A 27,926-nucleotide genomic window follows, 5' to 3' on the forward strand; every position below is an offset into this window, starting at 1 on the left:
AGAAAATACTCTTAAGTTGATAAAGCCATGGGAAAATGTATACCAACATACACTGCTAGCAGAGTGTTAATTGGGATTGTTTCTTGGAGGGCCACATTATACTAGGAAAATCTTTAAAATGTTTGTACCCTTTGACCCACAATTTCACTTGTAGGAATTGATTCTAAGGAAATAAATATGTGTATAAAGCAGAAAAAAAAAAGATCCCAGGGAGGGATGTTGAGATTACTTGAAAGAACAAATGTTTGAAGGACTCTTCCAGTGACATCAGTTTAATGCCTTTGCATATGTAATAGACTAATTATAAATTATATTTAAAGTAGGTATCAGATTCATTGCTGGAAAAAGCATATTTTGCTGTATCTTAGCATATATTCCTATAAAATAATTTTATCAAAACATTTTCTCGTTCAGACTTTCAGCAAATTGGACTAACCACTTAAACAACAAGAAGTATTGGTGAGGAGCTTTCTGTGCAAAGTAACTGTTAGCTGAAGGTTGGATATCCTGCAGATATTCTACGGTCCTTATAAGTGAGAATGAAAACATTCCAACACATACAGTTTGCTGGGTTCTAGGTAACGTTTTGAGTATTTTTAAAGTAATAACAAATGCTTAGAGCTACATTTCATTTCAGTGGTGTTTTTCCTTAACTACTTGCTGACAAGTTTACTACTCTGTTCAAAGCAAATAGGTGCCATACGAATTCTCAAAATATCTTTGTTCTTTGTCTTGCCTCATTTATGCTAAAGAGTTTCTACAGTACTTCTTTTTTGTGCATCGTATACATTCTTAGAAAATGTAGGCCTCCTTCAGTATACTCTGCAAAAACATCCTAGCAAACATTTATTATAAAGCAGACATTATTTTCCATTACTATCTGGAGGTTTATTCATCAGGAGAAAATCCTCCCATAAACTGAGTTGAAAAATTCTGGCAGGAAGTGTGTGGAAAGGATGAATGGCATAGGGTGGCATGGTAGGAATTGTGTGATTCCTGGAGTTTGCAGTCTCCACTTAAACCATACCCTTCCCCATTACATCACCTTTCTCAATTCTCCTATGACCCTTCAACTCCCATCCTTTCTTAGCCCATAATACCCCTAGGAATTTACACAATATCTAGAAATTCCCTGATTTCATACTCAGTTCTCTGAAACTCTGCTTCCCTTTTCCTTTACTTTGCTTATTTAGTGTCCCCTAAAGCTGGGCTGTGATATTGTACCTCCACAGAAGATGTCTGATAAATGAAAGACTCCCATCTGTACATCTCCTTAAGTGGAGGCTTTAGATTCTGTGAAATGCAAATACAATTTGGTTGGTTTAAATTCTATATATAATTTACTTAATCAGAGGGAATAATTTAAGAGCAGACAGCAGAGTAAAACCTTGCCATAAACTGTCTTGTTTTAATAATTATGATGGTTAAAACTGTTAACTATTATTGAGTGCTTACTATGTTCCAGATGTTATTGGAAATACTTTACAACATATGTTAAATCATTGATCCTCATACCAGCCCTATGAAATAAGCACTATCATCACTCCCATTTTACAGATGAGAGCACTAAGGTACAGAGAAGATAAGTAGTTTATCCAAGCCTAAACATCTTGTACTGGTAAATATTCACATATTTCTTGTTGAAGACTCTTGCTCAGAGTATGCATATTATATCTGCTTTTGGTGTATAAGAGAAATATTATGATGGTTATTCTTGTCTTTAAATGCCACCTACATAAAAAGTTTCTACTCTATATTTTAGAGCTATACTCATGTTAACAGCAAAATCATTTTACCTAGTATCCTAAAATATTATCTTGGTTTTTAACCCAGAAATATCAGATCTAAATTCTTAATTTGATGAAATATTTTAAAAATTGAATTTGAAGCCATCACAACCATCATTGTGATCAGTAGGATTGATTCTCATTAAAACCAGTTTGCTCTCTCTTGATAAGGTATGGTATTACAAAATCTGCCAGTTTTCACTAGCATAATCTGTGCTGTAAAAGTAACTAAAGGGAACTTGGCTCCTGAAACTCTTTCTGTCCTGTCTTCTCTGTGGTGTATTATGAGGATAACATGTAAAAATACATGTGGTGTCACTTATGTTAGAGTCCTAATCAAATGTTAATAGTTTAACTTCATATTGTATTTTATTAAGCATTCATAAAACAATTTTAGGCGTGTTTGTTCCTCATGGGTTCGTGTAGGTTTCTGATAACATATTTGTTTAAAGAATTCATTTTTCAGGTTTAATTCTGCTGTCTCTATAATTCTGAGTATTTCTGCAGTGGATTAATTGCACTAGAAGCCCCAAGTTTCCACTCCTCCTACTTTGGGAGGGACATTTTTCCCCAGCTCTTGACTCTGTGGTCAGCCACATGATTTGCTTTGGCCAGTGGGGTCTTAATAAATGTGGTACAAAGTATGCACTCTGGACTGTCTTTGCTGCTGTTGCATCTTTTCCATAACGATGAGAACATGACCATGCTAGCTCACTAAAAGACTGTAAAAGATACCTATAAAAGATTCAGGTCATCTGAGGCTATCTAAGACCAGTCACCCTCTAGCCAACCTGCCAGCTCTCCATAGACTCACAAGTGAGCCTAGCCAAGATCAGCCAAGATCAGCTAAGCATGAGCCGGGTCAGCAGAACTACCAACTGACATATAGACTAGGGAGAAATACCAAATTATCATTACTTTAAGACACTATGCATTGGGATGTTTTGTTATATTGCAATAGCTAACAGATTCAACCTTAACTGCAGCGATAATCATTATTATTTAGAAATATTTCCCCATTTGAGTGTATATTGAAGCTGTTCAGAATAGTGAGTTAGGCACTTGGCGTCAGAACCAGGCTGCCTGGGGTTCAAATCCCAGTTTTTAAATTTATTTCACTCATAATAGTGACTGACACTAGTAAATATGTTGAATAAAATGCTGTGTGGCCAGATTTGTGGCAAGCATATGCACAGATGATCTCTTTCTATTCCTTCAGTAACTCTTATGAAGTAGATAATATTACACCCATTTAGTAGACATGGATACCAAGGCTCAGAGAAGTTAAACTTGCACAGTATCACAGTAAGTGGCAGAGCCAAGATTATGAATCTCAGTCTGGCCATGTTTATAATCACTATTATAAATACATTGCCATAGCATCTTACCCATTTTGGCTTTCTTTTGGACTTTTGGTGCAAATTTCAGTCTTGTGCCTCAAGTATAATTTTTAAAATAAATTTAGAAATCTAAATAATATTAACAGGGAAGGAGAGGATGTAACAGAGAAAATGTAAACTGTGCAAGTGCTGTGTATCCTCTTTTACTTGCCAAGGGTACCTTGACATTAAAATCCTGTTTATATACATCAGTTTTGGTCATGGGAAATGAAGATAAATGAAAACCACATTGGGTAAATCTCATCTATTAAATACAGTAAACACTTCATTAAACCAGACTTATTGCTGAGTTTGAGGATGGAGTGGGGGAATAAACCTAAATGAACTTACAGTATTTGAATTATAGATTTATTTTTCAAAGAAGTACAGTTTTACTTAGGTAAATAGTGTTTTCATGGCAAATACTGTTGTTTATAGCTTCTGCTGTGCAGTTATATGATAATAATTAATATTTAGCTCTCACTTGTTCCCCATCCCCTGCTGAAGGCTATGGAATTGTAATGGGATAAACTGCTTAAACACAATATCCAGTCATTGCTCATTTTTAATTTCTTTGGAAAGACAATAATGATAGAATGATCCTAAATTCTGGACTCTAGGATCTATATTACTGAGATTTTATAATCCCTCATTCCTCTGGATTTTCCACACAATGTTTTTTTTAGTTTTAATAATACATCTTATTTACCCTAATATCTCCAAAATATTATCACTTCAACATGTAATCAGCATAAAAATTATTAAGAATATTTTACATTTTTATACTGAATCCAGTGTGGATTTAATCTTATAGCACATCTCGATTTGGACTAGCATTTATTTTTTTGTGTTAATTTTATGGTTTTTTAAATTGAAGTATAGTTGATTTACAATGTTGTGTTAGTTTCAGGTGTACAGCAGATTGATTCAGCTTATAAACAGACAGACACACACACACATTTATATTCTTTTTCAGAGTCTTTTCCATTACAGGGTATTACAAGATAATTGAATATAGTTCTCTATGCTATACAGTAGGTCACTGTTGTTTATCTATTTGATATATGGTAGTGTGTATCTATTAATCCCATACCCCTAATTTGTCCCTCCCCCCTTCCCTTTCCTCTTTGGTAACCGTAAGTTTGTTTTCTATGTTGTGAGTCTATTTCTGTTTTGTAAATAAGTTCATTAGTATCATTGTTTTATATTCCACATATGAGTGATATCATATGATATTTATCTTTCTCTGTCTGACTTACTTCACTTAGTATGATAATCTCTAGGTCAATCCATGGTGCTGCAGATGGCATTATTTCATATTTTTTGATGGACATTTAGGTTGCTTCCATGTCTTGGCTATTGTGAATAGTGCTGCTATGAACACTGGGGTGCATGTAGCTTTTTGAATTAGAGTTTTCATCTTTTCTGGAAATATGCCCAGGAATAGGATTGCTGGATCATATGGTAACTCTATTTTTAGTTTTTTAGGAACCTCCATACTGTTTTCCATAGTGGCTGTATCAATTTACATTCCCACCAATAGTGTTGGAGGGTTCCCTTTTCTCCATACCCTCTCCAGCATTTATTATTTGTTGACTTTTTAATGATGGCCATTCTGACCAGTGTGAGGTGATACCTCATTGTAGTTTTGATTTGCATTTCTCTAATAGTTAGCAATGTTGAGAATCTTTTCATATGCCTGTTGGCCATCTGTCCATATACTTTTTTGTTGTTGTTGTTGGGGGTAGGAGTTTATTAATTAATTTCTTTATCTTTGCTGTGGTGGGTCTTTGTTTCTGTGCGAGGGCTTTCTCTAGTTGTGGCAAGTGGGGGTCACTCTTCATCGCGGTGCGTGGGCCTCTCACTATCGCGGCCTCTCCTGTTGCAGAGCACAAGCTCCAGACGTGCAGGCTCAGTAGTTGTGGCTCACGGGCCTAGTTGCTCCGCAGCACGTGGGAATCTCCCAGACCAGGGCTCGAACCCGTGTCCCCTGCATTAGCAGGCAGATTCTCAACCACTGCACCACCAGGGAAGCCCCTGTCCATACACTTTTGATCATTGTCACCAACAAGCAACAAAATGCTGAACTTGTCCCTTTCTTGTGCACATGCTAACAGTCATAAAAAAAAAAAAGACCCACTGGAGTCAATTCTTTGGGATCAGACTTTGGACAAAATGGCCTGCATAATCCACAGCCTGGATAATTTGCCTCTGGACTCTGGATTCTGTTCTGAATGTACTTTTCAAAGTGTTCAGTTCCTGTTTTCTTTTACTCTATCCAGTAAAGGAGACTCAGACTGTTGTTTAACAGTTTCTGCCTGGGATCAATCTCAAATGACCCAGCTTTTTCTGTCTTTTATCCTATACATCAGAATCATAATTCACCTCCATCAAATGTTTGAGAGCTGTAATTCACCCCGGGGAGCTCAAGACCAGTCGCTTTGTGTGTATGGTGACAAGTATGTCAGCTAAGATCGATGGGCAGCCTTCTATGTCAGGAGCTTCCTTGCTGAAGATGGGCTGTTGTTACATGCACCCAAATCCCCATCCCTAGGGATAGGCCAGTGCCAAGTCCAGACTCATGGACAGATAATTATTATCATAGTAAAGTAACTTCAGAGAAGGAGGGGAGTTCTGTGGCCGTGAGATCACAGTAGATCTGAGTGCAACTTCTGCAGTGTTTCATTAGTTTTCCCGGCAACAGTCCCGGAAGTGACATACATGAGGCTTCCTGGCTCACAGATTTGCTGTGCTTCTGGAAAAACAACAACGAAAAAACCCCAAAACTGAAGAATTAAGAAATATGGGGCTTCCCTGGTGGCGCAGTGGTTGAGAATCTGCCTGCCAATGCAGGGGACACGGGTTCAAGCCCTGGTTTGGGAAGATCTCACATGCCGCGGAGCAACTAGGCCCGTGAGCCACAATTACTGAGCCTGCGCGTCTGGAGCCTGTGCTCCGCAACAAGAGAGGCCGCGATAGTGAGGGGCCTGTGCACAGCGATGAAGAGTGGCCCCCACTTGCCACAACTAGAGAAAGCCCTCGCACAGAAACGAAGAACCAACACAGCCAAAAATAAATAAATAAATAAATTAAAACAACAACATCAAAAACTATAAAAGAAATATGTTTATGGTACCCATATCTTAAGAAGCTTTTACTTGATCTTGGCAGGGCAAGCCATTGTTCTAACAATTGAAAACATCTTTATAAACCGTTTCCAGAAAGCATTTGGAAACATCCCCAAGTAAGGTTACATATTTACAATTCAACTCTAAGCCTCAGTTAAAGCTGTTGTTGTATAGTGTTTGCTGCCTCTCATAGCCTGACACCATAATAATATTATACAGTATCCGAAGATAATGAGATGAGTCTCTAACATCTGCTTATACTCAGAAAACAAAGGCTGCATCCTGCAACACTTGTGAAGCACCGCCTTTACTTGCTGGAGACATAGTGTGGCTTTTCCCATCGATTGTTGTCTGCCATCCGGGGGCAAGAGCAAAATAATCCGGAAGAGGTTGGAGAAAGCTTACCATAGATAGGCTGCTCATTCTGGGAACTTAGCTAGACTGAGCTCATTACCTCATTCGGGGAACCATTTGTGAGGTCCTCCGAATAGTTCAAGATTGTGTTTTTAATTACCATTTCTTCTTTTGTGGCAAGAGCATTTAAGGTTTACTCATTGAGCAACATTCAAGAAAATAATACACTATTATCAGCTGTAATCACTATGCTGTACATTATATACCCAGAGCTTGTTAATCGTATAACTGGAAGTTTGTACACTTTGGCCACTATCTCCCTACCCTGCACTCCTCTGCCAACTCTGATAATCACTGATCTACTCTCTGTCTCTCTTTGTTTGGCTTTTTTATATTCCACATATAAGTAAGATCATACAGCATTTGTCTTTCTCTGACGCATTTCACTTTGTATAATGCCCTCATGGTTCATATAAGTTGTTGCAAATGGCAGGATTTCCTTCTTTTTTTAAAATTTTTTTAAAATTTTTTTTTAATTTTTTTATTTTTTGCTTTATAACAAATTTAATCAGTTATACATATACATATGTTTTCCAGCCTTTAGGAAGAGAAAGGAACAATTAGAAGAGAAGCAGCTATTTTAACATGACCTGCATGTTGAACATGCTCTTTAGCTCACATTCAGGTGGCCAGAGCCTAGCTGCAGGGGAAGCTGGGAACATCCCTAGCTGTGTGGCCTTGTTCCCTGGCAAAACTCTTGAGGTTCAGTTACCCCAAAAAGCAAAAATTAGAATGGCTATCAGGAAACGATGAGCTGAAGTAAAAGTGCTATGGGTTCTCTCAGGAGAAGGAATGAAATTTGGATGTTAAGGGCTGATAAACTTTGGGAGGCATTCATTTACTTAGCAGCTGCCATGTACTGAGGAAATGATGTTTTCCTCATGGTCATACAGTCCAGCTGGAAAGATAGGCAATTAAATAGAAATTAATAACATGTGAAGACGTTGTGATTGGGGAGATACAAATATTGTGAGAACACAGAGCAGGAGGACCTATCCTAGTCTAGGGGCAGAAGGATCAGTGATGGTTTCCTGGGGTGATCGATGCTGGGCTGAGACTTCTGTGCAGGGTCCCATTTGGGTAGAAAGTAGATATTGTTATAAGGGTGGGAATCAGAGATACAGTGTAGCTTTAATGAATCTTCCAAAGATGGCAGTCATTTACAAGGCTGCTGCAAGGAATCTTAACCCAAGGTAGGAGCAAAGGGAAAGCTATGTAGAATTTATCCAGAAAGGAAGGAGGATTACTGAGCTTGGAAGAAATTTTCTTGACACTGGTCTTGTAGCAAAGTATAGAATCATGATGAGCCCCAAATTCTGGGTCATCTGCAGTGGTATGAAACATGTACCTGGTTATTGTTTGGCTGCAAGCACAAATAAATCGATCAAGCTTTTCAACAAGAATTAGAATATTCCTATAATTCCCCATTTATCACGTCTTTTGGAGAGGTAGGAAGTGGTAGGAATCACATCTGTTTGGTTGTTTGACACCAAAGTCTAAGCTCTCCTAGTGTTTATCTGGTGTTTCTTTACTAAAAAATGTTGTAAGTTTGAATCATGATGAAATCTATTTTATTTGGAGAGTTGCTTTTCAGAATGGATAGCAAATTGTCCTGAAAAGAAAAAGGGGGAAAATATTACAAGATAATGGTTGGGTAGGACAGGGGAACTTAAAAGTGTTTGTTAGTTTGGAACAAAACATCTGATTTTTTCTGTTTTGGAGCAAGATATCTCCTTTTCTCTATATCTCTTTTATTAGGTTTTGGTTTAAGTGCAGGTTCTGAGCTGCTGCGTGCTTTGAATTTTACCTTTTTAAAGATCATTTATTTGCAAGCACTTATTGAGTGCCACGGTGAAGTGTTGCTAGATATTGCCAGGAATTGCAGGCTCTGAGTGTTGCTAGGGGCTAGGTGTTTAGGCTATGACAGTGAAAAAAGGCAGACTTAATTCATGCCAAAATAGAGCACAGCCCTGGAACTTGAGGCACGCCACTTGTCAGCTTTACTTCTGAAATGCTGTGTGTCTTTGGCCAGTTATTCAACCTCTCTCGTCTATGAAATTCCTGACCTATAATGAGAATGATCATAGTACTGTTTCTCCCCCTTTCACTCTTCATTCCTACCCTCTGGCAAAATTCTACTGCATCCAGTTCTTTCACTGTGGCTAGGACATGATTCATCTTTGACAAAACCAGGTGTGAAATATACCAAGAGCTTCTCCTTTCTGAGGCTTCTTGGAGAAGGGTGACTCTGAAAGTACTTGCTAGAAGGAGAGATGGCTTCCCCATGGCAGGCATTCCATGTTTTTACTCACAGATGGAAGCTTAGGTATCCCTTAGAATTCCATGCCCAGCTGAGGTCATTTCCATCGTCTACTACACTTTAGAGACATTCTGAATGGAAGGTAGGGAAGTTTTTTCTCCCAGCATTTGGCAGGAGTAGTGGCATGGAATGGGTCTTAATGAATTATGTGCCAGGCACTGTTATATATATTACCTCATTTTGCATAAGGAGCAAGCCAACAATGAGACATTATTATTCCCATTATAAAGATGAGTAGGTTGAGGTTGGGAGAGGCTAAGTAACAGCTGATAAAATGTAGAGGCAGGATTCAAACCCCTCTCTTAGACTGCCATGTCCATGCTGCCTTCCACCAAAATGTTTTTCCTTGAGCTGATGAAATCCAGACACTAATTAGTTTGGTCGGGTTAGCCCTGCTCCTTTCAGGAATCTAGGTGAGTCTCAGAAGTCTGGGACAGCAAACTCCTCCAAGACTGGGGCAAAATGGGACAGATTGGAGGTGAGAAAGGAAGTTGGCTGGAATGTTGTTGCTCAAGCTGCTGTCTTACTGGCAAGAACACACCATTTGTTTAGCAAATGATAGAAGTTCATTACCCTGTTTTCCCTTCAGCTGGACCTTAAAGATACCAATAAAACCTTAAAAATTAAAAAGAAAATTTCTGTGGTTTTGAAAACTTGTTCCAAATTTATGTCCAGGCCAAGTCTACAGAGAATGTGCATGATTGCCTTACACACAGCAGAAGTTGTTCTTGCCCTGTGTGTCGTGCTGTAATTTATCTGACTGTGGGTCTCCAGAGGGCAGGGGGGTACAACTCAGTCATTATAGGATCCCAAGCATCCAACACAGTATCTGGCACACAGCTCAGCAAATGTCCATTGAAATTAACTTGTATCCCCATTCTTGTCCGTGACTAAAGAAACTAAATTCAAATAGACTTTCTTTGTTATAAAGCAGAAACTAACACACCATTGTAAAGCAATTATACTCCAATAAAGATGTTAAAAAAATTCAAATAGAATAATGCCAGTCAAGTCATTTCCAGCTCTCTCTGTTCCTGGGGAAAGTGTGGGCTTGGTTTACTTTGAGTTTTACTTAGTTTTACCTGGAGGACGGCATTGTCTTTGTGCCATACATACCCCACCTTCTTTAGGGGAAAGCCCTCTAGCTGAGATATATGGATTCCCAGTGCCATGCCTCATGGTCCACCAAAGAATTCGACAAGTGGGTAGTAACATTTGTAACATGTCCATTTGGTCTGTGAATGTAACTGCCAAATTTGCCAAGCCAAAAAAAAAAAAAAAAGGAAATTTGGAGAGAAGTTAGGGGAAGACCATAGCAATATTGAAATATATTAAGTTTGAAGAGCTGCTTAGGAAATGGTTAACTTCTCACTAGCACGGGGAGAGCAGAGAGAAGCGCATGAGTGGAGGACAGCTGCTCTGTGGTCTGAGCGGGTCTATTTGCATTTTCGGTGGTAGCGTTCCTATGGCCTTTTTTTTACTGATGTTGGTAATGCTCTGGTAGTTAGTTTCAATGATTTTCTTTACTGTGATTTGTAGATCAATCTCTGACATGGTTGTTCCATTTAACCTGTATTCCCTAGGTTATTTCTTAAAACAATTTACTGAACATTACCTAAATTGAACTGCATTTACTAGCCCTTGACCCAATTACTTAAGTGGTCCACATCCATTTGATTTTGGTGGTCTGCTCTGCCCATTTGCTTTCCCTCTAATTTTACTATCAGTTGCAAAAGAGAATGGTTGTGCTGTCTCTTCCTTCCCACACCACTCTCTGGATGAACAGTGCAACTCATAAAGGCAGCTGTTCTAATTTGAAAAATCCCAGTTCTTCTGAGTATGATTTTATTTGAACAATTCAATTCTACAAAGATTTATGGAGTGCCCACTTTGTGATAGGAATCAGCTAAGAGCTATCTGCTTGCCCCCTTTCGCCTTTGGAATGAGTTTGCTGGGCAAAGGTCTCTGATCTCTGAGCAGGGCGTCTTAGCTCTGGATCCTATCAGATGGTTTTCCAACACCAGGTTCACCTCCTGGGTTCCTTTCCACACGTCTCTCACAATGCACAGCAAATGTGCATCACGTTGGTTGGCTGCCGGCCTTCGTGTGTTTGTAACTTCTAATTCAGGATCTAGCCCTGTTTCTTCAGGTGTTCTTCTATCGTAGTCCTTAGACTAGTTTCTACTCTTCATCTCATAACATTTGTATAATGTGCTTGGTCCTGCTTCATGTCTTGAATTGTTAAAAAAAAATGTCAGTATCGATACAATTTGTCACTTCCCACCCTTAGAATTTCCTCTTTAAACTTCTGAACTCAAGGAAGATTCAGTATCTCCCTTCATTTCTCCTAACCCTTGTAAACCAGCACTGTGTTTTTATTGGCCTTCAAACTTGTTTAAGTAGAACTAGTGGTGGGAATGGAAATGTCTTTTTCTGGGAAACCTGGCTATTGATACTGCACGAGGAAAGGCATCTTTAAACAGGGCTCCCTTCTGGTCTTTTCCGATTTCTCTCCTGGTGTGAAAGTAACATTTTGTTAACCTTTTCCATTATTTGTTAATTCCCAGGTCCATCTTGGGAGGTCAACGCTGCTGTCACCAATTTGTTGCTTAAATCCTATTACAACCAATTCTCCACTAACCCACAGAGAGCCGGGTCACAGGTGGAGCTCTCCTCACTTGCAATGTTCTACCCTATGGAGTCCCAGCCTGTACAAACAGGATTCGACCTGTTCTCATGAGGCAGAGGGAAATCTTGTCTAAAGCCACTTAGGAGCTCAGTAGCTGTAAACCCCGAAATTCCAGATTTGGGAATATTTGATTTGATCACTCAACCATGCCGTAGTTCAAGCCTCGGGTTATATTTTGAGTGACAGCAATTTGATTCAACCATGACATTGAACAGGAGATTAAATTACCAGGGTGTTGAGTTTACTGAAGGAAAAGACAAAACAAAGTAGGTGAAATGGTAGCAATGGAGAGAGGCAGAATTTGGTAGAAGAATGGAAGGAAGTGGAATTAGCCTGTTATTTGAAAGAGCCGAGACTGTGGGGGTTATGCTAAGGAGCCCATGAAGTGTTTTTTTTAAATTTTATGTGCAATTAAGGGCCTTTGTGAAATGCTTTATTGTGTTACAGCAAAAATAAGGTCCTGTTTCTTAGCCAAAAAGGAAAAAATAAGGCATATTAAAAAAGAAACTAGCCGTTATGTTTTAAAATATGATCTTTCGTCTTAAAAATGCGTCTCCTTTTCTTTCTTCTTGGTTTTATTCTATGGCAAATGGAAGAGAAGGGTCTGATTACCCTCACCTTTTATCCCTGCCCCTTTTCCTGGTGGTGTCCGGATTCCACTAGACTCTGTAATTGGTGTGAGGATTTGGCCATTTGGCAAATAACTGGAGGAAATATGATATTTTTTGTTTGCAGCTGTATTGTATTCTAAAAGGAAATGTGGTTCTATTACAAGCTTGCTATATAATCTTAAATGTCCGGACTCTGATACAACTGTGCACTCGTAAAAGGGGGAACCCAGGCTTGGTGTTTTGAACATTAGGTACTAAATGTTCTTTTCACAAAATATGCTGTTTCTCTCCATTTGAGATTCAAAACTTTATGTACAGGATGGCTTTCCTTTCTCTCAAGAACTAAAGAGGAATAGCTAATGTAAACACTTAGTCTGGTGTGAATTATTTCATCCTTAGATATAAGAGGCTTTTGAAATAGGTTCATTTGAAGGCTTTAAGTTTATTTTGTGTGCAAAATACAACGTTTCAGAGTTTCCCAACCCTCATGTCTGGTAACAGCATATTTGACGGTAGGAGATCGATTTTCTCTATTCACTCTGTCAACTAAACCTGTTTCCCCTTCAATCATTTGTCTCAATAGAATGAAACGGTTACTTTTGGCATTTGGCATTCATTATAGTAGCTTGTATTTTTTCCAGATGACTTTAGTATATATGTCAGCACTATATACATAGAGCTCTATTCTTTATTTAAATAAAGCAGAATTCAGTCTAACCCTTTTATACAGAGGAAAATAAAGCCATATGGAAAGATTTCATCTTTCAAATGTACTTTCAGCAGACAGAAAATTTAATTTCGGCTTTTGTGGAGAGCAGGTTACGTTTGTTTCATGTCATTCTCACTGTTGACTCTGAGTTTGAAGAGTGTTGCGCTGACTCTTGGCTTTGCATCATGTACAATGTACCTCTTGCCCTAGTGTTTGGACAGATGTGAAGAGTAAGGGGGACTTGAGCAGATATTTCGGACAGCCAGACCAAGTCATACATTCTTGGAAACTGATGCAATCTAGGTTTTAGCAGAGATTGTAAAGCCCCAAAGGCATTAATAAGTGAGGCGTTGGGGGCTTTCAAGCCAAGCAGTGGCATCTGTGGTTCCTGCTGGTTTGACACTTACACACCAGCTAGAACAGAAACCCCTTTCCCAAGATAGCTGGATTGCCTTCATCTGGAGATCTGACCACTTTGTAGAATTTGAAGAAAACTCTCATAGAATCACGGAATAAAGATGTCAGCCAAGAAATGTCCTGGAAGACATCTGCCCTATATATGCATGTAATAATCTTCTGTTTGAAAAGCAAAAATCATATACAGTGTCGCTTGTAATCTATATTTTGCTTGAGAAAGAGAATGGTTGTGAATAGAAATACATCTGGGTCTCTTTAAAATACCAAGCACCTCACTCATTAATAAATGTGTAAACATTGATTGTAATCAGCCATGGTTGGGTGACATCTCTTCTCGCCTAAAGATGGGTTTAGAGCAGGTTGGAGATTCTGAGGACATGTTGCCAGAGATGGAAGCTCTAAGGGGAAAAACAGATTCCAATGTGAAAGACACAGCCCTAAAGGAGAGCATTGGGGGAAATTTCCTTTACCTCTTGAGTATTTCATTTAGAAGAGACTAGTGGCTTGGACAGTATGGAAAAAGCCAGGTAAGCATATTCAAAACTGTGTTTCTTAACAAAATGATTGGCAGCAAGTATAGATTAATATGTAAGATTCAATAAAAATTTGAATTGAAAGCAGCTGTAAAATTATTAAAAATCAAGTAAGAAGGGACAGTATTTTCTTATTTTTAGCTGTTTCATTTTTTCTGGATTCTTTTTATTTTGGTTGTATCTAGTGGTTCATAAACAAGACTTTTGAGCTTTCTATTTTATTATGAATAACATTTAAATATTTTGATATATCATTGTATGTCTTCCCTTGGTATCTAATATAAGGTATTTTAAATTTCAGGTTGTGAGTGATTAGTGAGTGGGATAATCTAATTTAACGGTTTGTGACCAGTATTTTTTCTTAATGTTTTACTGAAGTGTGATTTACATACAGAAAAGTGCACATGTAGTTTGATACATCTCCACAAATTGAACACACATGTAACCAACACTGAGATCAAGAGGCACCAGCTCCATAGAAACACTGCCTCCCATAATGACTCCTTCAAAACACTACCCCTCCTCCAAAGGTAACCCACTGTCCTGACTTAGAACAGCATAGATTTTCATTTTGGCTGGTTTTGAACTTTATATAACTAGAAACATAAAGTATGAACTCTTTTGTATCTCACATTATGTGTGGGAAATTCATTTATATTATTGCAAACGATTGTAGTGCTTTATTGTATGAATATACTAACCTTTGTTTATCCATTCTACTGTTGATGAGCCTTTGTGTAGTTTCTGATATTTGGCCTTATGAACATTTCTTCTGTTCATATTCACTTCATGTTCACTTCTGTGCACATTCTAAACAAGTCCAATGGTGGACACATGTGTTCATTTCTCCCGAGTATGTACCTAAGAGTGAAATTGTTGGGTCATTGGATATGGTATATTCTACTTTAGTGGACCCTACCAAAGAGTTTCCCAAAGCGGTTGTCCCAACTCAGAATAGAATACCATAGAATAAATAGAAATAGAATAGAATGGAATGGGAAAAAAATGGAAGCCTGCATCACATGCTGTAGTGGTAATTATTATTTCTTCAAAGTTTCATTTCAATTATATAGATATTTATGTTGGTACTAGATCTTAATATGAAATGTATTCCTTTTTTTTCTGAGTTTCCATAAAGAAGTTTAAGAAGCACTTGTCTAATCTTAAGACTCAAGTCCAAACAATTATTTTGACTGTATTGTTTTAACAAGCAACAGAAATTGCCCTGATGTCAGTGAGTAATAGAAAAGACTTTGTCAAGAGTAGGGAAATCGTAAGTTCTTTCAGGATCTGAACCAACTTTCAATAATAATAATAATATTTAGAAGTATGCTGTGATAAGAGCCGCACAGAGATATGAAAGCATGAGGTTGAATAATCACCTGTGATTTGGGGGCAGTCAAAACAGCAACCTGGGTAATTTCATGAGATCATTTCTGGTCTTGGGTACTGAGAGTGCTTGTGGAGTGTCCCTTAAAAGGTCTCTCCTCACACACAGCTCCAGCTTACCCAGCTCTCAACCAGGGAAATCAATCACTCCTCAAGTCCAAGGCAAAGAGCTAATTCCATCATAAGAAGGAAGAGGTGTAGTTCACATACAAAACATATTTGCTTGCATTTCCTGATCGATCACCCAGAGTGGTTAAGACTCATTAACAGACATCATGAGAGAGTATAGCATAGTTGACTGCTTGAGATTATATCCTGCTTCTACTACGTACTACCTATGTCTCCCTCCCTCCCGCCCTCCCTCCCAGTTCTGATTATGAGGGTGGCACCTATTGCATATTGTGGTTCTATCTTTTAGGCTTATGGTTCTATTAAAAGTACAACTCTGATCATGTCATTCCCTTGCTTAATATCCTTCAGTGTTCCCATTGCCTTCAGGGAAAATTCTTCATGTGGCTTACAAAGTCCTGTGCCCTCTGGCCACTCCTTACCTCTCCTTACGTTACCTGTCAACTAACATTGCCCCTTGCTTTCAACCACGTTGAACTCCCTTTGGTTTTCTGAAAGTGCCAAACTCTATCTGTCTTTAAGGACTTACTGTGGGAAGTTCTCTTTCCCTCTTTTGTGCCTGGCTAATTGCTGCTCTTCTTTCAGGGCTCATCTTAGATAACACTTTCTCCAGGAGGATTTCCCAAGGTGTGAATTATTTGTCCTTGCTCCTATTGATTCTTGCTGTTTACTAAATATGCTGTATTGTATTTGCTTATTTATTTTCTTCCTCAGAGGATGTCTCTCTCATTCATCTTTGTATCTTTAAAAGTGTTCATCAAGTCAATCATGAAACACAGGGTATTCTCTGAAGGGTGGATTTGCAGATGACTTTTCATTTCTTTCTACTTATCTGTTGTGACTTACTTTTCTACAGTGAACAGGAATCATCTGTGTTGCAAAATTGTAAAAGTTTGAAATGAGTTAAATATCAAAAAGTAAATTAAAAAAAACCCAGATAACTTCAGGAAAAGGATAAAGTTGGTACCTATTAGTGAGTCTATTATCTGTGGCTGGTGTTTAAAGGGTGATAGAATTCAAGGCCCCTAACCGCCTCTATCCCAAGCTTATATTTGTTAGTAGGATTTAGGGTGTGGAGATTGTAGGGTCCAGCCTATTAAAGGCAGGTGGGATCAGAGAGGATATGCGTATGATTAAAGAGGGGAGGGTCATTTAGGAGAAACAGATGGGAACAGCTGTGAAAGGTCTTTGGAAAACTGGAAGAAAATAAAAGGTTTGCAAGTATAAGAAAAAATAGGAGCTGCAGAACCAGGAAATATGAGCAAAATCTAGAGGAATAAGAAGTACAAAATATAATAGAGAGAAGAGGGATAAAGGAAAAAAAAGAAAGGAAGCAAGGAATAGGGCTCAATAGGGAAAAAATATATCAGAAAGATATGTAGGGAACAAGTCAGGAAGGAATAGAAGTTAAGACTGTTGACATGTCCTACCCAGTGCTGGACATCTGGTCTCCTGCTGGTGGTAGATCTGCCTCATTTTCAGCCCTCCAGGTGCAGCTGTCATAGCCACAAGGTGCTGGAGGGATTTCTGAATAGTACCCTTTGGGTCACTCTTTTTTCTGGGAGGTTTTGTCTTCCAAACTTAAGTGCACTGGGCCTCTGGTGTGAGCCATTTATTTACTTTTTGAAATGTGAGCGTTGCCTGTGAACTTTCCCTACCCTGCTGTATCTGTGTGCCTGGGACAAAAGACATGACTTAGCTGTCAGTGCACTGAAGTATGCAGACTGCCTGCAGGTCAGGTCACAAAGCAAAGCTGTTTAAAAAGTATGGGGCTCCTCTCGGGAGACAGCTGTGTGTCCATGCAGCATTTGTCAGCTGTGCTAAAGATGGAATGGAGGACAGAAAGGAACATCCAGAACACCGTATGAATGGAAGGGTGCCATAAAGTGTTTTAAACTGGTGTGAAGTCAGGTTTGAAGTGTTGAGGTCAGAGGGTAAGTTCTCTTTCCCCAGGAGCCTATGTCATTCTCTGGCAGAGTTTCAGAAAGCTAGTTGTGGTAGGTACAGAATGGCTGCACTGAGACTCATTGACTGTGAGCCTTCCTGCTAGTTTACCAAGGTGAAGCTTATGGTACAGAGTCCAGGGTGATCATATTTCCTTGGGCTTAGGAGGAGGTAATGGTCATACCGTATCATTTATTTTCTTATCCTGCCGCAGATTCTGCTTTTAACCGTGGACACTTGGTCTTAGAAATACACACTCTTGGCCCCTGTCTAGTGAGTCTGACTAATAAAATTGATCTTGAAGCTGAAAGGGCTAAGACAGGTGGTTAAATTGCCTGTTATTTGCGGGGAGGAATTTAGCCTTCATGAGATGATCAAATTCAATATATGGAACAACATGGGTTGAGTAGGGCAAAACTTGCTTTACATTGTGGCCTTGAATTTATTTATGAGGCTACAGAGATGACTGTTGAGTTTGGTTGTTAAATTGGTAAACAATCACAGAAAGTAGAATTGGGCAGAGCTAAGATGGCCCACTGGCTCCAAGGACTCATCCTTTTCTGCCTTTGACATGGGTTGCAGGCAACTTTCCACTTTTTGGTGTTGCTCTGCCATCAGAATGATTCACATCTAGTACTACGTATTTCAGTCCAGAGTCTGAATGTAATATTTAATGACCCATTATGGAAACTATTCTGTTTGTAGATACCCACACTCATCTGGAAAATATTGAGACTCATTCATGTCTCTGCCTTCAGGAAACAGTTATGATATTGTGGAAATGGCATGGATTTAAGCAGGAGATTGTCCTAGCTTCAAATCTGAGCTTGACCACATACTTACCAGAAAACCTTGGACCATTTATTTAACCTCGTAGCTTCAGTTTCCTTACCTGTAAGATGAGGATAATACTATCTACTCATGCAAATGTTGCGAATGTTAGATAGGAAAATGTGTATATATTAGGGTTCTTCATTGCGTACAACAGAATTTGCTTTCACTAATTTAAGGAGAAAGGTATCTGTTAAGGGATATTAGCTCACAGAATTGTTGGGAATGCAGAAAGAATGGTCTTCTAGGCTGGGCTGGAACTGACCTGCTAAGAGAGATGCTGCCATATTGAGTCCCAGAACCAGGTTTCCTCTGCCCTCATCAGAACTTGATAAATCAAAAGTGGTCATTGCTGTTTCCATTCCTGGAAGAGCCAAATGCTTCCACCTTCATGCTTCCCAGAAAAGCTGGACCCACCTGAGTGGGCTCCACATCTCACTGTGCACTTCTCTTACCTCCAGTCCTAGTATGCTTTTCTTCAAAGAGTTATGGTCCTTTTACAAAGATTACTCCCAAGTGCTTTGCATTTTGCCCTCTGATTGTTGTTGCTACCTTGCTACCCAGAATGACTTTTCTTCTGCTCTCCACCCATCAAAATCCTAATAACCTTAAAGACATAACTCAAGTTCTCCTGTTCCAAGCTTCACAGAATTAAGTCATCCCTCTATCCTTCAAATTTTAAAATGACCTCTGTCTGTTTACCCTCAATTCTCAGCTGTTGTTGTCTTTACTTGTTATTTTAATATTTTATTGTGCAAATATTTTTGTTTGCAATTTAATCTGTTCTCCTCAAGTAAATTATAAGTTTCTTGATAGCAAAGATACCTCTATAAAATTTGGCAGTCTCTGTAGTAATGAGCACATGGTATATATTCAACAAATATTGTTGAAAACAAACCAGTTGGACTGTTAACATACTTAAAACTGGCTCCATTAGGAACTATAGTGGATGCTGTGAAGAGCTACATAGATCCAACTTCAGGACTAAAGGACTTATTCCTCCATCTGTTTTACCTTAACTTGGGATAGCTCTGAAGGACCATCTGGCTTTCAGGGCTCCCTATGGGTTTGCTAAAGGTGTTTGTTAAGACTATATCATAGCCCAACTTCTCCCTCTTCTCAATCCCTGCTTCTGAGTCCCTTCTTTTCCTTAGGTGCTAATCTTGGGAGCACTCCCTAATAAACTTCCTACACACTTATCTCAGGGTGTTTTCCTGGGAATTCAACCTGCAACAGGAACTGTGTGATAAGATAAAAATAATAAACGACTTGAAGGTCCTGAGCTTTGTTTGATGTGTTTGAAAGAAAAAGAAGTTGTTCATGTTTTGGCAAGTTTTTTATGCCTGCATATTTGAAACCAGAGGCATGTAATTATTATTATTGTTGTTGTTATTTTCAAATGAGGATCTTAAAAAGAATCAGTGACTAAGGTGTGGCTTTGCATTCAGGTAGGATCTACTACCTTATTCAGAGAGCAAAACATGAAACCACAATTAGGATAGTTTTAAAATGTATGTACTTCTTATTTTCTTACATGCAAAAACTTTGAAAAATTACTGATGGGTACTGCCTGATGGAAACGGAATATACCATAATGTTGATAAAAGACTACTACTAATTTGAGTTTTCTAAAAGAATTTGAAAAATGGAGTAAAACTAGAAATAATAAGAACATAAATAAATGTTTAAAAATTAATCGAATTTTCAAAGATTTGCCATCAATTTAATATAAATTGTATTTTTAACTTCATTGTTTTGCAGTGAGAAATCATGCATTTAGGAAGATATTAACTGTTATTTTACAATGATTCTATTTACAAATAGAACTAGGTTTCTTATGGAATTTGTAATTGTCCTACATGTGTAACATGGCTGTTCCCCACCCTTCCCCAGATCAGAGTCATGCAGCTAGAAGCAATCTTAGATTTCAGCCAGTGAATCTATATCTCTCAATTTACATATAAAAATAAAGGAAATGAAAAAATGTGTCCAGAGTCAAGATCTGTCTAATAGCCAAGCCAGGCATCTAATCCAGGCTCTTCAAAATTCATCCATTGTGTGTGGTAGCCCCTTCCATGTCTCTGTCTTTGAGAGATTATCTATGTAAATTATCTCTCACTCAGGGCTGAAGGATGATTTTTATTACTTGTATTTTTTTATGCTATGCCAAACAATTTGAGACATTCATAGATCAGAGTTTCTGAATTCCATAAAATAACAAAAACCCAAACAAATTTAATTCAGTTAAAAGATTGATTTTTTTTTTTTGGCCTCCATGGTGCCCAGCAGGTGGGTTGACAGAAATATTTAATTCTCAAATTACTATTGTTCCTGCTCTGATGACATCTGGTTGCTTTGGCATAAACAAATACAAAGAAGACAGAGGGGAGCAATAACCTCTATCTTATGTGTAATTAAGTTCAACTCAAAGGCCAAGTAATAAAAGAAGATATATTTCTGAAGTGTCTCCTACTCCACTCTCCATAAATCAGCTTTTCTGCATCAACCTGACCTGCTCAGAGAGACCTATGAACCTCTGGCTTGTTCCTCTCACTTGAGGTTGAGAGGCTGGCAAATGTTGACTGGCCATGGGTCCTCAGCGGGGCTGTGTTTCTAGATTTGTTTAGAAATTTGGAATGGTTAATTAGTCTTCTGGTGGGGAAAGAGTGTGTCTATCAGGTTAGCCTGGAACCAGAGACAGAGTCAGTGGCAATTGGGCCCAGAGGAAATGGCGATTTTGCTTTTATTTGGCTAATTTTCTTTCCATAGACAGTCAAATGGGCATATAAAATAGAGTAAATATTTTGGCTATATTTGGTTGTCTTCATGAATCAAATCTACCATGTACTGTTCTGTCACCTCTAGAATGGTCAAGGCTATCCAGAGCTGTTTTCCTACAATCTCTGTAACAAACAAACACGATCTATAACCAGAAAACAAAAAGGCAAATGGAAGTATATACACCTATTCTAAGAGTAAACTTGATATTTGACTCCAATGGAGTTTAAGGTCTCAGTACCTACATACTTTTGTTGGGGTTCTAACACATTTCGGAAAAGTAGTTTTGGGGGCTCTCTATGACTTTCTCAACCCCAAACAGATCTTGCTTGTAACTGTTATGCATCAGATAATAGAAGCTTGGTTTCCAGACCCTGACCCTTTAGTCATAACTACCTTATTAAATACAATTATTTCTTTAAGGTGAAATAAAATGTCAGCTTGAAATTGTGCAGTTGCAACCCATCTTGGGAAGGACTCATTCCCTAGTTCTCACACAATGATGTTTATAATTATTTTCATTTCCCAACAGACATTGATTACTGGCAGATAGGTCATCCCTGACATGCCAGCCAGAGTGTAAGTACACGGGTCTCTCTAAATAGATGTTCTTTTTACCCAAATGCAGTCTTCAAAGTTTTAACTTTTACCAATAACACTCCATTATATTTAGGGATTATCACTATGGATGGTGAGGTTTTATATTTGTACTTGTGAGCCTCAAAGTTACACAAATCACAGAGGCCAGGTCTATATTACTGCCACTAATACTACTACAGTGACCATTTATTGACTGTGGACCATGTGCTAGGCACTTTGTATATACTATAGTTAATCCTTTCTATAACAGAGCAAGTTAGGTGTTATTATATCTATTTTATATATGGAAAAACTGAGAGTGGAAGAAATGAAATAATCTAGCACAGCTGACTTGTAACAGACTTGGGTTTCAATGCCAGTTCTTTCTGGGTTTAAAGATCTTAATTTTTCATTTTTTCACTTGGAAAATAATATCTGTGCAATGCAAATAATTTGGGGATGGATTAATCTAGCCATTTTCCATATTGTAGTTGAATATAGAAATATTCTGCTTTCCTCTTTCTTTTTTTGTAAATGGTGTGAGTCACCCCCTTTGTCTCTAGACCTAATGTGGTAGCTGTAATACTTAAAATCACAAGCCATCCATGGGAATGGTAAATAGTGCCTGGGTTCAAATTCCATTTCAGCCACTTACTAGCTGTGTGACCCCAGGTAAGTCACTCAGCCCAATTGCACAGGGAGCTCTGTAGCCTAAATGACACTTTAGGTTTGTCCTGCCTTGAGGTAAGATTGCTGAACTTTGATACTCCCTCACTGGTCAACTATTGGCTACGGGCCAGGAAATGGAGGGGAGAAGAGAGGATGCAAAAGTCCATGTGATCTGCACATGTGACAAAGTGGTGTTGCCGGTGTTAGTCACTAAAACATCAAGAACACAGGGACTGTGGGACACACAGAACTGGCCAACCAGGTCTGAGGGTCTTGCCAGAACACAGGCAGGGTCCTGTGCAATGTGGGAATCATTTCCCTGTTTATCTAATGCACTGTGGGTGTGTCCTGTACTACAGGAATGGCTGCCTGGCAAGACTGCTCAGGGCAGACCCTCACTGCTCTAAAGCTGTGGTTCCTGCCACTTTTGAGGGCACCTGGGATCCTTTTCTCCCTCTGTCCTCTTTCTGCTTTGATAAAGCAGAACCTTGGCCTGGTGCCGAGACAGCGGGTATATGAAGAGGAGTAAGTCAAGGTCTCTGCCATTTGCAGAGCTCACTGGCTTGTGGGAGAGGCAGCCATGTATACAGTTGGCTAAAATAATTCCTAAAGACAACAACATTGGGGCTACGAAGCACAGTGCTATGCAAACACCAGAGGAGGAGTAGAGAATTCAAAACGGAGCTTTAAGGGAAAATTCATGGCAGTGGTGGCATTTCAGCAAAATCTTGAAGGATAAATATCAGTAAGATTTTCAGATGGGAAAGAAAGGGAGGGCCCTGCAGATTGAGGGAACAACATGAGCAAATACTGTGAGAAAGGAAGCATGTAGTTTGCTCAGGGCAATGAATAGTCCACTGGCTACCTTAGTGCCATGTAAATCAGGAGAAGCAGGGCGTTGATGCTGTGGAAACTTTCACATGAGAACAGGGCTGTTGCCGTGACCAGCTTCTGTAGCCATGGTGCTGCTCACACTGGTTTCATTATATTATAGCAAAGGTGTGCTTGGGAAACTCTCCTCATAAATGACTGAAAAAGGAGGTTCCCATGGAAGTTTCTGTTGACACCCAATGACAATGGAAATAACATTCCAAACTGAAGTGTAAGACCAGGATTTACAAAGCAGTTGACTGAAAACTTAAGACCTTGAACCCTTCATCCATATTGAGGATGTAAAATGGTCTAGGAGAGGAGTACATTTGAAAATTTGTGGAGATCATTTTTGGGGAGAGGAAGTTCAACCCAAAGGAATCCCCCAGAGGAGTTGTTCCCCATCCTCTTCAAATAAAGAGAAACGGGCTTCTAGGACACCCGTTGGACTTGTGTGTCCCTTTAGGCTGTTCTTGTGTCTGACATCAACCAGAAAGCCCAAAAGCTGAGATAGACAGGCTAGTTGCTTTGACCTGAGGGGTGAAGGAGAGTTTGCTCTGCGGTGAGATGGATTAGCACTTTCAGAGTTGTCGGGGCAGATAACAGGGTTGCAGCAAGAGATAACTAGTGTGGTGTCTCCTTACGTCCTCTCTGAAAGGAGGGGCACCCAGATCACAGCAGAGGGAAGCTGGAAGCACAGCTGGATTTCTTAGAGCTAAGGAAGGAGTAAGCCACCACTGGCAATGAAGCTGGCAGAGAAGTGCATTCTGCTGGTGCAGACCTACAGTTATGGAGCGTATCCAAAGAACCCAGAAAAGTGTCCATGAGAGATTTATCTTGAGACGCCTGCCAGGTCCCGAAAGTGGCAATCCTGAAGTATCACAATAAGATCAGTCAAGTAAGAACATACCTGCCTGATTTCCTTACTTCTTCCATGACTTCTCATTCTGAGGTGTCAGAAAACACATTTAACAAACTGAGGGAGGAGGAAAAAAGTGCTGGGCCATGGAAGAGGGAAGACATTTTCTTTAGCCCCTTTCCCTGATCTTAGGCTTCTTGTGTATAATTAGGCCCTAGCTTGGGGTAGGGGTGACGGGGGAAAGATTTAACTTTATAGCAAGCCTGACATTTACATGGGATTAGACATTTATAATAATGGATTGAGACTATTTAAATTTCTTAAAGCTTATCAGAAAAGTTGAGAGACTGCCCAAATTTTCATGCAAGGGTATCCACCAATTAAGCTCCACTGAGTAAGTCATTTTATGGCTAAATCCTCTGAGTTATGCTTGTTTAATGTACTGGTGACACCACTAATTATTCTTAAAATTGTTTCCATGAGAAAAACTCACCCAGTTCCCAAAAGATGGAATACAGCATATCAACGCTCCCTATTTGCCCATGTTAGGTAATACTATGATGGTTATAAGCATGCAAGCCAGTGAATTAATGATTCTGATATAAGAGCCAAATAAGTGATCCTGGCTCCTATTATCACCCCGAATCCACAGTGAAATGAAACACTGTCTGCAAGTGAACTGCTTAAATGGTCTCAGCATCAGATAGGTGGGATCTTGCCACCAGAATCCAGGTCTTCACCTTCCTTCCTCCACGTTGAGCCACAGACCCTTCGTTAAGTTCACCACCTCCTACCATGCCCCTTAACAGGGCACTGACCCCACTGCTTCCCAATCAAAGGCAAGGAGACATTACTTTTCCCCAGTGGGGTTCTGCTAGGCCTTCAGGACCTGAATAAAAGGCAGCCCAGATGCTCACACTCAGGGAGTGACTACCTTGTCTGAGCCCTTCTAAGAACTATGTGCTAAGCACTTAAAGAGCCTGTGGATCTTATTCAGTCCTGCTTAAGCATTTTGTAGAGCAAAGTTTTCTTCTAGATGGAAGTCTTCACACTTCAGCCCATTGGCCAAAATCAGCCTGCTGCCTGTTTTTCTGTAGCCTGTAAGCTAGTAATGGTTATTATTTTTTAAACATTTGGGGGGAAAAATCAAAAGAAGAAACAGTATTTTGTTACATGTGAAATTATATGAAATTCACATTTCAGAGTCTATAAATAAAATTTTATTGGAACACAACCACACTCATTCATTTACATATTGTCTATGACTACAATGTAAGTTGAATACTCACAACAGAGACTGTATGGCAAAGCCTAAACTATTTACTATCTGGCCCTTTCCAGAAAAACGTTTGCCAATTCCTGATCTAAACTATGACACTATCTCCTACTTATGATTTTATCTTGATCCAAGAAGGTTCTGTTTTCCACACATTGACCATTTTTGATTCTGTTGTTTAGGCTGTAGCAATCATGGGGTTGCTGATTTAGAAACTGAACCTTCCCCTGCTAAATGATTTCAGTGTGATATAGTGGGCAGAGCATTGGCAAAGTTAGGACCCCTGGGGTTTAGGCTTGATTCTTCCATTAGCCTAGAGACTCTAGGTAAGTCAGTTCACCACTGGGGGCTTTGAGGAGTGAACTAGTTAACAGGTTTTCAACCTGTGCTTTGAGGAATTCTGGTCAGTCTTTGAGTCCTTTCAGGATCAAATAGACAAGGGGTTCCTAGTACCCCACTACTTGATCTTCAACCAGAGGCCCCTCAAGAGTATGGACTTTACATAGTGGCCATTTGCATAAGATTTTAATGGATAGAAAGAACTGGCTACTGAGCATTTTTTGAAAAGCCATAGAATCAGATCATCCCCAAGATCCCTTACTGTCCCATGAGACTAAAAGGAAGGAAGAGCTTTGAGGATCTGATACGACTCAGACGTTTAAGCCATAGACAGGAGATGCTGATCGTCAAATTCTAAATCCAGCTTGTTGGCATATTATGTAATAGTCCACCTGTTTCAGTTTTCCCATCTGGACAGCAGAAGTGGCACATAACTGGGTTCTCCAAAACATATGGTAGTTATGGCAATATTTACTATTTAGAGAAGGAATGAAGGAATGGCTAGTTTATTCCAATTTTTGGCTTACTAAAAGCTCACAGATTTGGATTCCACCAGGGAAGCTGAAAGGTGAGATGCATTTTATTACTTTCACGTCAACCCTTGGGGTTGACAGAGCTTTGATAAACAATTCTCTAAAAACAGTTTGAAATCAGTAGTACTTAACATACTCAGGAGTAGATCGGTATGGTTTTAACTGGTGAAGTTCGTTAGAAAAGCCTAAAAAGGGTGGAAATAATAAGCCACAGTTTTTCCTGATTCCCTAATGTAGACATGACTGGCTATTTTTAGATGCATTATCTTTGAGTTGATAAACATTTTCAGTTATTATCTTAAGAAGGCAAGCTTAACTGAATTTGCAGTTCACATTCGCTGTGTTTTATGCCCGTTTATAAATGACCGTTCATCCGCCCACTCGAAAAGACTAATGATAGAAGGCAGGCAAATTGCTTAAGATACAGATTTGATTTATTTTTACTAAATAATGCTTAATAGTGGGTACACTGGAGAGATGGGACTGATAATTTTTCTACAGTTAAATTTTGGAAGTACAAGTGAGTGAAGAAGTAGAAGGGATGGTCAAAGGAATAATAGAAGAGTCCATTAAATTTTATTTTAAATAGGCATACTCAGTTTACTCAGTGAGAGCGTGTTAACCCCCATATACCAAGCACTGTGGTGGATATGACAATGAATTAATTAGACAGAGACTTGTATTCAAGGGACCCACTGTCTGGAGAGGCATTCAGAGGCAAAAAGAATGGATCCTCTCTGTTTAACTCAGAAGATACCACCCTTCTCTGGCCCACCAACCATTAGCAACTTGGGGCCCAGTTAATGGGGAGGGCTCAGCTTGATGAAAACATTGCATGAAATGGATAATTCTCTCTCATCTTTTTCAGTGTTCTTCCCCAGCTTCCAGTTTTGACAGCATCGACTCACGTTTCAAATCATCTTCAGACAGGAGACTTGAGGAGGCTCCACGGGCTTATAGTGCTATCCATTCATCATGAGGTTTGGAGCCATGTCTGTAATGGAACATTTGAGAATAGAATTGTGGAAGCTCTGAATCCAGATCTTCCCACTGTGATGTTTTACCATCAGGGGTCCCAGGGGAAACCTGGGATCCCCAGCCCTGGTCTTCAGTTGAGACTGGATTGTTGGCTCTGTCCCCAACCACTCTGTTACTCCTGGCCAATCACTTGACTTTCCTTCTCAGGTCCCTGGAGGGGGCGGTGAGGGCCCTTCCTCCACCTGCCCTCCCTCACGGTATTATTGTGGTACTTCACTGGAAGATAGCTCTTAATTTGCTTTCGTTGGAAGCTTCCATGAAAGTATATGATCAAGATTGAGAAGGCATGGTGGAAATAAGTATCCCAAGGTTTACAGTTACATTGGAGTGGCTAGGGGGACGGAGGGTGTATTTCAAAGCCTGGTTCAGTCTTCAGAGTTGGGGACTTGGAAAGGAACTTGGACTTTGGAGGGTTCGAATTTGTTAGTTCTTGGCCAAACATAACTTTCCATTCCTAAGGAAAAAGTCTATAAAAAGGCCATTTGGACTTCAAAGAGCTGATATTTTGATGCATTAAGTGTACATATGAATCAGAAACATGTGGATTAAATTTCCCTTTCAAACACGTGGCCTTGAAAATTTCAGGGGAAAGTGTTTGGCAAAGTGTGCCTGGGATTTGGATAAAGATGGAGCTTTTTTTTTCATGTTTGAGAAGTTTTATCTTCTTCCACGTGCCCCTGTGTGACGTGATTGACATAGCCCTAA

Source organism: Mesoplodon densirostris, chromosome 3 (assembly GCF_025265405.1).
Source record: "Mesoplodon densirostris isolate mMesDen1 chromosome 3, mMesDen1 primary haplotype, whole genome shotgun sequence".
Lineage (NCBI taxonomy): Eukaryota > Metazoa > Chordata > Mammalia > Artiodactyla > Ziphiidae > Mesoplodon > Mesoplodon densirostris.